The following is a 9,846-nucleotide window of genomic DNA, read 5'->3' as shown; positions in this document are numbered from 1 at the left end:
TGACTTGCCCCCAAGGTCACACAGCAACTTAGTGGCAGAGCTGGGAACAGACCCCAGCTCTCCTGTCTGCCATGCTGCAGTCCTGTTCATTAGACTACGCTAACATCATCAGAATGACCTTGGCAACCTACACCCCTCCCTGCCTCATAAACCCTTACCAAAGAAAACCCCAAAACCAAAATGAATTCATAAAATCAAAAAGCTTCCTACAAGCAGCGTTTTAACCCCAAAAAAGAAGAAATGGCAGAGAATCCATGAAATCCACTAGGTACTTTTCCATTGCTCTGGATTTTACTTGGAATGTGCTCAGATACTGTGTAATGGGCAGCGGTATAAAAACTTTAGATAGATCGGGTCTATAAAATCTCCAGTCCTTCTGCTAGCGCTGTCTCTGCCAGGTTCAATAATGTTGTGCTGCCTTACAGTGATGACTTACCAAAGCCACAGCAAAAACAAGTACGGACATTGCAGATTCCACTTCAACTTGGCTTGCTGGGGCTGGCATCAAACTGAAGAATGGGAAATGCTGTTTTGTTTTTAATCCTATCATTTGTCCGTGAATGGTTAATTTGAAAAGGACTTCCTATTTCTGTACCCCACATAATGCATGTTTAAAGTTTGAGAACTGCTGTACTGTTGAGTTACATAATCAGATGTGTATTCCCCCACCCCAAAAAAAGTCATTCATTCTGACAGCTGCACCGAACTGTGTAAGGGAACTAATCAAACATGCCCTGAAATGCATTTCATAATCCTTGTGTATCCAGTTGCGTAAATAGTCCTTGAAATTAGCTGAGGGAGAAATTTTAGGGGTTTGTACCTGTTTGCGCTCCAGAATTCCACACAGGACCACATCTGAGTGCAAACAAGACCGGAGGTCACTTCTGCACCAAAGCATTTCTTCTGTCACCCTGCCTGACTTGCATTGAACATGGGTGTTATTTGGTGACAATCTGTTTCCCTAGCCTGTCCTTTATTGATCAGGTCCGTAGGGGCTGCACAGAGGTTTTGAAATGAAGCCCATTGCAAGCTCATGCTGGTGCCAGGAGAGCAGGCGGTGGGGTAAATTCATTTTACATGGATCTGTTCTTGCTCGGTGCCCAAGCTGCGGGAGTTACTTGGAGTCCTCAGGAGGAGGAACAAGCAGTTTAAGCCAAAATTTTCAAAAGCGGTCACTAATTGTGAGAACTTCCATTTTTTGGAACCCAACTGGGACATCTCAGATCCGAATTTCACCTAAAACTAGCTGAATCAGCAGGTGCTGTGGGTGCTCCAGTAACTTTAGAAATCAGACCCAAGATGTCTCAGGCTGGGCAACCAAAATTAGTGGCTATTTTTGAAAATGTGGATCTTGGGTTTGTCCTGATTCCAGGTGCAAATTCTAGTATCGAAGGGGAGGGGGAAAATCCTCTAGGACAACATAGCATCCCTTTTATGCGTGAGCCCCATTCACTTTTTAGAGGAAATCGTACCACCCATCTCTTCCCCATACCATTAGAAACCATATTGTAAGGCAGGGGCTCTCAATCTTTCCAGATGACTGTACTCCTTTCAGGAGTCCAATTTGTCTTGCGTACCCCATGTTTTACCTCACTTAAAATAAAACACAAAAGTGTCACAGCACACTAGTACTGAAAAATTGCTTACTTTTTTTACTCATTTTTACCATATAGTTATTACATAAATCAATTGGAATATGAATATTATACTTACATTTCAGGTTTAGTATATAGAGCAGTATAAACAAGTCATTGTCTGTATGAAATTTTAGTTTGTACTGACTTCGCTAGTGCTTTTTATGTAGCGTGTTGTAAAACGAGGCAACTATCTAGATGAGTTGGTGTACCTCCTGGAAGACCTCTGTATTGCCCCAGAGCTCATGTACCCCGGTTGAGAGCCACTACTGTAAAGAACAATCCCTCAGGGGCAGAAGACTGCTTGGTTGACTAATACATCTTTGCCATCTCTAATGTTTATGGTGGGCTAGATTCTCAGCTGGTATAAATGGGCAAAGCACAATTGACTCTAATGGTGCTCCACTGATTTACACTCTGATTTTATTACTCTAATTTACCTTTCTGAGTGAGTTACACACAAGCCCCTGGCAGGTCAAAGAATTAGTACCGGCCATTTAATCTATATGTAACCTACAGTTATGCCAAAATGGTGGTGTCACAAACAGCATCGCAGCTAGCATTCAGTGGACTCTGACTGCACCTGTAAATATAGGCACCTACCTCCCACTGTCTTAGGGCTGGGCCTCTTTGGAACCTCAGGTGGTTTAACTAGACCTGTTCAGTCTATCCTCTTGGCTTTGAGGAAAGTGAGTCATTTTGGACAGTGGTGGGGGGAAAGAATTATGCCCTAAAAATTGCCCCCTATAGCTCAATAAACAAAGGATTTGCTTTGAAGATACATCTTAACAAAACCTTTGTAAATCGTACGTGCTAAGCATATTCAGATTTCAAGCTCCAGGGTACAAGCTGATTGACACAAGGGTCAGGAGGGAACTTCTACCTATGCAAAGCATTGCATAGATGGGCAAGTGCATTATGTGCCGGTTCTGCCCTTCTCTGGAGCATCAGGTACTGGCTTCTGCTGCTAGGATATTAGACTTAATGGAGCAGTGGCCTGACCTGTTACAGCAATGGAGTAGCTAGAGATGAAAAAGAACAATTCACTCCTAGGAGCCATCCCCTGCAAGGGGAGGACTTAGTTTCCCCCATTAGAGGGATAAATTGATGATACATTTGATGAGAGATGGGCCCCCGCTGCACCGTTGGGAGCCAAAGTTCTGAAGTATTCAGAGCTGGGGTTTTAGTTTGGCCAATTATTGCGGGGTGGGGGGAGGAAAGGGCCAGTTGCAAAATTCAGATTCAAACTTCTACCAAAGAGCTGGAGGTGCCTGGCGCCAGCAGGCCTGTGCTTTGAGCTCCTCTCTGCACCTGAGCTTAGTCAACAGCAAATTTTACGTTCAGCTAGCTCAGGCAGAAACGCTCTTGGCATGATTTTGTTACAAAGGTGGGCTGCTTGCCCACGGATGCTTTTATACAGACTCCAGCCCCACAAAGTACAGTGGGAAATCAGCCTTTCACCCTACAGCCGTGGCTTCTGGACCAGGGGTTCTCAAACTTTTTTTTGCTGGGACCCCCTTTGAAAATATTTCAGGCTGTGATGACTCCCCCAAAAAAGTGATGACTCCGCCCATATCATGCCATGAACCCCTGCTGCTGGGGTCGGTGCTGCCTTCAGAGCACCCACCCTGCCAGCAGCTGCTGCTCTCCGGTCACCTAGCCCTGAAGGGCTCTGGCTGCCAGCCATGCACGGGGCTGACAGCTGCAGCCATGGCGTGTGCAGGGGCTGATGGCTCGTGAACCACCCCCCCCCCCCAATAATAATATGATGACCCCTTGAAGCATCCCAACCCCCAGTTTGAGAAGCCCTGTTCTACACACACTATATTTGAGTGTCCTCCCTTATTTTCATCTCTCCCCTTTGGCTCACTCTATACCATCAGTTAAATTTAGCTTCACCCAGGCTGCTGCTTCTGTTCAGCTAAAGAACTCAGGTCAGGTTCCAATTTCAGACCCATCCTTGAAGATGCTACTATGCCCCTTCCTGGTCAGGAATGTATGTAATCACATAGGAGCCTTGATCCTGCACTGGGATAGCTGGCTCAGCATATATCTACACTGCACACTAAGCCCAGGCTCTGACTCAGGTTTGAACCCAAGTTCCCCATCTGTACGCACACAAGGCAGTCTGACTCCTGGCAGCAAGCACTCAGGACCTGGGTCCTAGGACGCCGCTGATGGGATGGGTCAGAACCAAAGTCCAACGGAGATTTGGGTCCAAACCCCTGTCATTTTGCAATGAGGACACGGGTTGAGCCACAGACCTGAGTCAGGAAGTTTGCGTAGTGCAGTGTGAACGTGTTAACACAGCTGCAAGACCTGGGTCCAGCAAATGTAAACCCAGGTTTACAGTGCAGTGTGGATAAACCTCAGGTCCACAAACTCCACAGACCTGAGCCTGGCGTGTAGACATACCCTTAATTGGTGCCCCTTTGATCCAGGACACCACATAGTCAATCCTGCTTCCCTTGAAGTCAATTGGAATTTTGCCATTGACTTCAATGAAACCTGGATCAGTCCCTGGTCTGACAAACATTTGGCCAGGAGCAAGCTGTTTGACTCCAGACAACCAGATTGCCCTCGTCATGGATGTGTAGTGTTTGTTAATCGTGGCTAATACCTCTTCAAACAGAGTTTGTCCTGCTTGGAGCCAGGCTGCGTAAAACATTCATGCTTCTTGACAGCTGGTTATGAAAAATAGAAAGGCAGCCAATGGAGCTGCAGATTGGATAAGTCCCAGCCCTGGAGTAATGCCTGCAAAGGCAGCGTGGGCTGGCATTGTAGGAGACACCTTCTGTTCTGAATGAGGGAGATTTGTGGACCTCTCCCGGAAGTGAGTGGCATTTCCCTTCTCTCCCTGTAGGTCAGGCAGCGGGCACTATGTATGTATTCCTCTTGTTCTGAATAGAGTTCGGAGGAAGTGGCCTCAAAAGACTGCATGGCTTTTTGGGAAGCACCCCTGAGGTGTGAGAAGCGTGTGAAAGGCGGGATGTGGCGGATGGCTCCACTTACTAGGAGGGTCACACCACACGCCTGGGTCTGTAGCTGGGAAGGAAGCACTAGTTGGGGGTAGTTTGGGAGCTAGGCGGGTGGGGTCAGGTAGAAGAGCTGCTTGTGCTGCTAAGCTGGGACGTGATTCAATGCCCTTGTTGCACTTGCATCCATCTGAGTGTGTAAGAGGACAAATCATTTTAAATGTATTTTTCACGTGGGCTAGGTGACTCCCCATGAGTAAGGCCATGTTTCCTGGGACCCACCGATGCATCCGAGGTTTGGAACTGTGGCTTAGATAAAGGCATTACTGATTAAGCTGTTTCCTGCTATATTTCGGTTTAGCAGATGCCAGCTAGGGAAGTTGGAGGTGGTAGAGCCCTATCAGGGCTGGCAACTCATCCTGCCCAGCCCACGCAGTCACTGCCGAATTGGCTCCTCCTGTATTATATTTTCATGTGCTTGGCCAAACTCTGTTCTCACTGATGTAAACTCAGAGAAACCCATTGATTCTACTGGAGCTCTTGGATACCAAGGTGATCAGTGCTATAGAAAATCAAGGATTAGATAGTCTGGGGTTGCACCAATGTTACTGAGCAGAATTTGTCTTGCTTTGTGCTATTTGACGAAGGATGAGCCTAGCACCACTTCCCTTAGGAGCCTATTTCAAAGTCTCAAAGATCCCATCACTTGATATTCAACCTAAATGTTCCTTTGCTCTGTTTCAGCCCATCACTCCTAGCTGTATGTCGCTGGACTGCCCCAGAAATGCCTCCCTTTCTGTGGAGTTTACACCCTTTAAATACTTGTGGACAGTTTCCCCCACCCCTATGCACATACAGTTGTCGTTCAGCCAAGGATGCAGAGAGGACAGTGTATGGCTATAAAAAGTAAACTGCACGACAGAAAAATCACTTTTTCAGCTTCTATTTCCTGGATAGCTAAAGATTTCCACCAAGGTCTCAGACGCTGCATGGGTTTGTTAGTCCAAAAGATGCGGCTAAGTTCCAGCAGGTGCCTGGTTATTCTGATCCCTCAAATGAAGAAGACTTCAATTACCTGGAATGAGGCTGGGATGGGGTGCATCAATGCTAGGGAAGGGCCACAGAGTCCCCGGTGGGCATGGCCAGCCCACGCTGAAGCATGCGTTGCCACGGCTTCTTGGCCACTGGTACCTGAGCGAGCTAGATTAAAGCTATAAGGAAGCTCGGAGTTGAACTTGAGCTGCTAACCCATGTTACAAACCGAGTTGCCACATCATTGCTATTTTAACCCGTTAGCTAACACGGGTTAGCTAATCTGATTTAAGAACACATTTTTTTTTTGCAGTGTAAATATACCCTAAATTAGATTTCACTTTTCTCCTGTAGCTGATCTGTCTAAATTAATTGACCTGGGTCATACATAGGGACATCGTTGCGGCATTTGTGTGTTGCCCATATCTACTACCCCTGACTCCCTTTCGTATAATGTGCGGAGAAAGCACTCCTACTATTCTGCATTTCTGAAAATCAGTAAAAACAGTGTACAAAGAAACAAAAACGCCCAAACCTCTTAACAAACACATACTCCATGCAGAACAAAGCCATTTCTGGAAATGTCCCGTTGTTCCCCGTTGCTGGGTAAGCACTTCCTTCCCCTTCCCCCCCCACTCCCCTCCACCCATACTGTATTGTATGTTGAGCAGCTGTGACATCCAGTGGCCAAATACAATACAGTTTAGTTTTGTATAGAGTCCTTCATACATAGAAACAATAACATAGCCCTTATATAGCACTTTTCAGCTTCAAAGCGCTATACAAACAGTAACTAATTAACCCCCGCCACAGCCCTGAGGGGTAGATGAGTGTGATCAGCCTAATTGTACCGATGAGATAGGGAAACATCACACTGTAGGCCCTAAACAAATAGAAATGTTGATAAATAATTAATTACGAAGTGCAGTAGTTGCTTTATTCACTTCCAGGATATGTGAAGAGGCCACAGAGCCAAACTCAGGAGTTCCTCACTCCCAGTCTTGTGTGTTCAGTGGATCACCCCACTCCTTACAGACAGGATCTGCTATCAGATAAGGAGTAAAGAAAGGTTGTAAAGCAAAAAGTATCAATTGAGAATAATGCAGCACCTCAGAGGGAGGCAGTAAGGGACGGGAAGGTCGTGTTCTCATTCGCTGGATCAGGAGAGAAGTGTGGATAGGGACTGTGGCAAGCCATAAAAGAGAAGAGTGCAATAGTGGAGGAGGGGAGTGATTGGTTCAAGGATAAATCGTTCAGCAACAGCAAGGTCTAAAGAAATGCCTTCCACAGTCATGTTCTGAAGGTGCTGATGGGACTGACTGGCAGCCCTGGAAGCTGTGGGAGAAACCGGAAGTTCAGAGTTTGAGCACACTGAGGCTGAATTCAAGAGCATGGTGGTGGAGTGAAAAGTACAGGACAAAGAGACCTCTTGACCTGGTGAGTAGTAGGAAGTGACGGTGTAATCAGAAACTGCCAGTCAAGACCAGGCAGATATATGAGAAATAGAGAGATAGAAGAGCAAGTTGGAGGATGGAAAGTTGGCCACCATCCACAAGTAGGGATTGTTATGTTGAATCCTTTTTAATTGCTTATATTCAGAGAGAGAAACCAGCACAGGAACACAGAGAGATGCAACACAGGGAACATCTTTATTGCACTAACACTAAAACCAGCCAGGACTGGCTGAGCTATCCCCTAATAGTCTAACTCTATTGCTATGGCAACAAGCTAAACTCTGTTGCTACGGCAACCTAGGCAATTAGGCAAGACACAAAATACACAACAGGGATGTCCAAGGCTGAAGTTAGCAGACATCCATCCTAGAAGGAGACCAGAAATGGACCAAGAACAAAGCCTTTAGGCATCCTGCAATGGATGTAAAGCCTCTGTCAGAAGCTTTAGGCACAGTGTTTATTCTGTGTATCTGATGGCATGCAGCTTCTGTGTTTACTCCTGTTGTTCACCTTGCATCAGATCAGAATTCAGGCAACTAAATTAATGGATTAGAACGTACTTGCTAAACTCCGCAGCTGTATTCAGAAAGTCCCTGCGAATCGAACATCGGAGAAGAGAGACTGATAGAGAAACAACACTGGAATGCACTGGATGCCTACAGTGGGCAGCAGACCCTTGTACCCCCAGCTCGCTGAGTTGAATCCCAGCCTAGAATGGTAATGGTAAAACACCTGTTACAATGGGTATGCAGTCAGGAGATGTGATTGCAGCACATGAGGACACACCGAAGCTAGCTTTAATCCAGCTAGCTCCAGTAACCGTAGCAGAGAAGCTGCTGCAGCACAGTTGGCTGAAGAGGCCAGGACCCTGAGTAAAAACACCTGAGCAGCTGGTGCAATTTCAATACCACTGTTATACTGTTGATCTAAATAGTTGTCTACAGGTACTGCAGTCACACCTCCTGACAGCAGTGCAGACAAGCCCTGTTTCCTGGTCAGGAGCCTCTGTAAAATGAGCAGGTGAACATTTCACACACAATAAAACTCACTGGGCACTAGTGGGCTGCCTTGGTGGCAATCTATGCAGAGAGACCAAAGTCTGAGTTGGCCCGGAGAGCATGTGTGGGGGTATGGGAGCAAACCACAATCCCTTCAGGTGAAGATGGAGATTGGTGGGGGGCAGTGTGGAGGAAGCTTGCATTGCTGCTGCCCATGTTGTACTTGCTCTCTGGATAGAGGACGTATGCTGCTGTCCAGTCCTGTCAATCTCATGCTTTTCACAAGCATTAAACACTCCCCGAAACAAGTAGGTGAGCTAGTTATTAATTTACTGCAAATTGATTTTCATACTTGATTTTTTTAAAATTAAATTGCAAACATAGTTTCTTAAAGACTAGTCAGTTCCTGGTCTTGACTTCCTGCTCATAACTGTGCCAGTCTTTAAATGCTGCTAGAAAAAGACCTACAGCGAGGCACAGTACAGTATTCAGCACATCAGCACCTACCAGGATGATTACTCAATTTTTTCATAAGTGTTTTCTCTTGTCATAGTTTGCATCAGCAGCAATGACCTTCCGGTTGTACAGTTCTTGGCAGTTCATGATTGGCTGGATTAAAAGCCTTTGGTTTCACCTTAAGACCCCAACAACACCAGTTGATTGTTAGCTGCCAGGAAACTCCTCCGCCTTCTTTGGTGCTTGAGTGTATTTATAAATAACCCTCTCCTGATGTTTGAAAATAGACATGTGCTTTTATATATATTTATATATACACACACACACACACACATATATACACATCACTCCCTTTCCCATTCTAGGCATGTTAGCCCACTTTTGGTTACAAGGACTAATGATTGACTTGCAGGGATATTGTATTTTAAATAAGATACATTCACAGTATTCTTATTGGTGCATGTGTACACAACAGTGTATTTACATATATGGGCACGTAGTTTGAGGCCTGCTGCATTGCATATAATTTATGCATGGATGTGGACAAACCAGAGTCAGTGGTGAATCCAATGCCTATCGCATTTTAAAGTACCAGTTAAACCATGTATCTGATTGAATAAACCCCTTGAGAACTTCTGAAATGAGTAAACTAGTCCACAACATCTCTGGCCTGGCTACCAAGACCCCTTGGCCCATCCCGGCTGGCTGAATAACAAACTATGGAAGAGTGATTTCCACACCAACAACCTAATCCAAAGACCATTGAAGTCAGTGGGAGTTGGATAAGATCCCCAAGTCAATGCACATGATTCTCAGTCAGATCAGATGGTAGACTGAGGTCATTGCGGTCATACAAGATTTGTAATTCTGTTTTTGGAGGACAAATTCTGGCCAGCCTATGCCCATGGGCCCATAACACACACACAAATACACCCCGCACACTATCTAGGTGTTTATATCAGCTCATGATTGTGGTGTCTGAGTACCTGCGTTACATCTAAAAGGATCAAACTTTGCACAGGAACTTCAACTACAAACCTGCTAATTAAGCCACAGTGGGCGGATAACGGGGTGTGTGTCTGTGTGTGTGTTATGGATGAGCAATTACCCTCAGGCAATGAGTTTAAATCTGGCATTTAGGTGCTGGAGAAGGAAATGGCTTTTGGAAGCGTGCACAGTACCCCCACTTGTCTGTCCTTAAGATATCTGGTTGAGGGACAGGGTGGGTTAAGGAACAAGTGGAAAACAAAGGTAATAAGAATTTCACAAAACCATCAAAAGTCATTTCATTATTCCT

The sequence above is a fragment of the Emydura macquarii genome, unplaced genomic scaffold (assembly GCF_026122565.2).
Source record: "Emydura macquarii macquarii isolate MOO-44397 ecotype Brisbane River unplaced genomic scaffold, CSIRO-AGI_Emac_v2 contig_2768, whole genome shotgun sequence".
NCBI lineage: Eukaryota > Metazoa > Chordata > Testudines > Chelidae > Emydura > Emydura macquarii.
The sequence above is the reverse complement of the archived record's forward strand: the minus strand, read 5'-3'. Positions refer to the sequence as shown.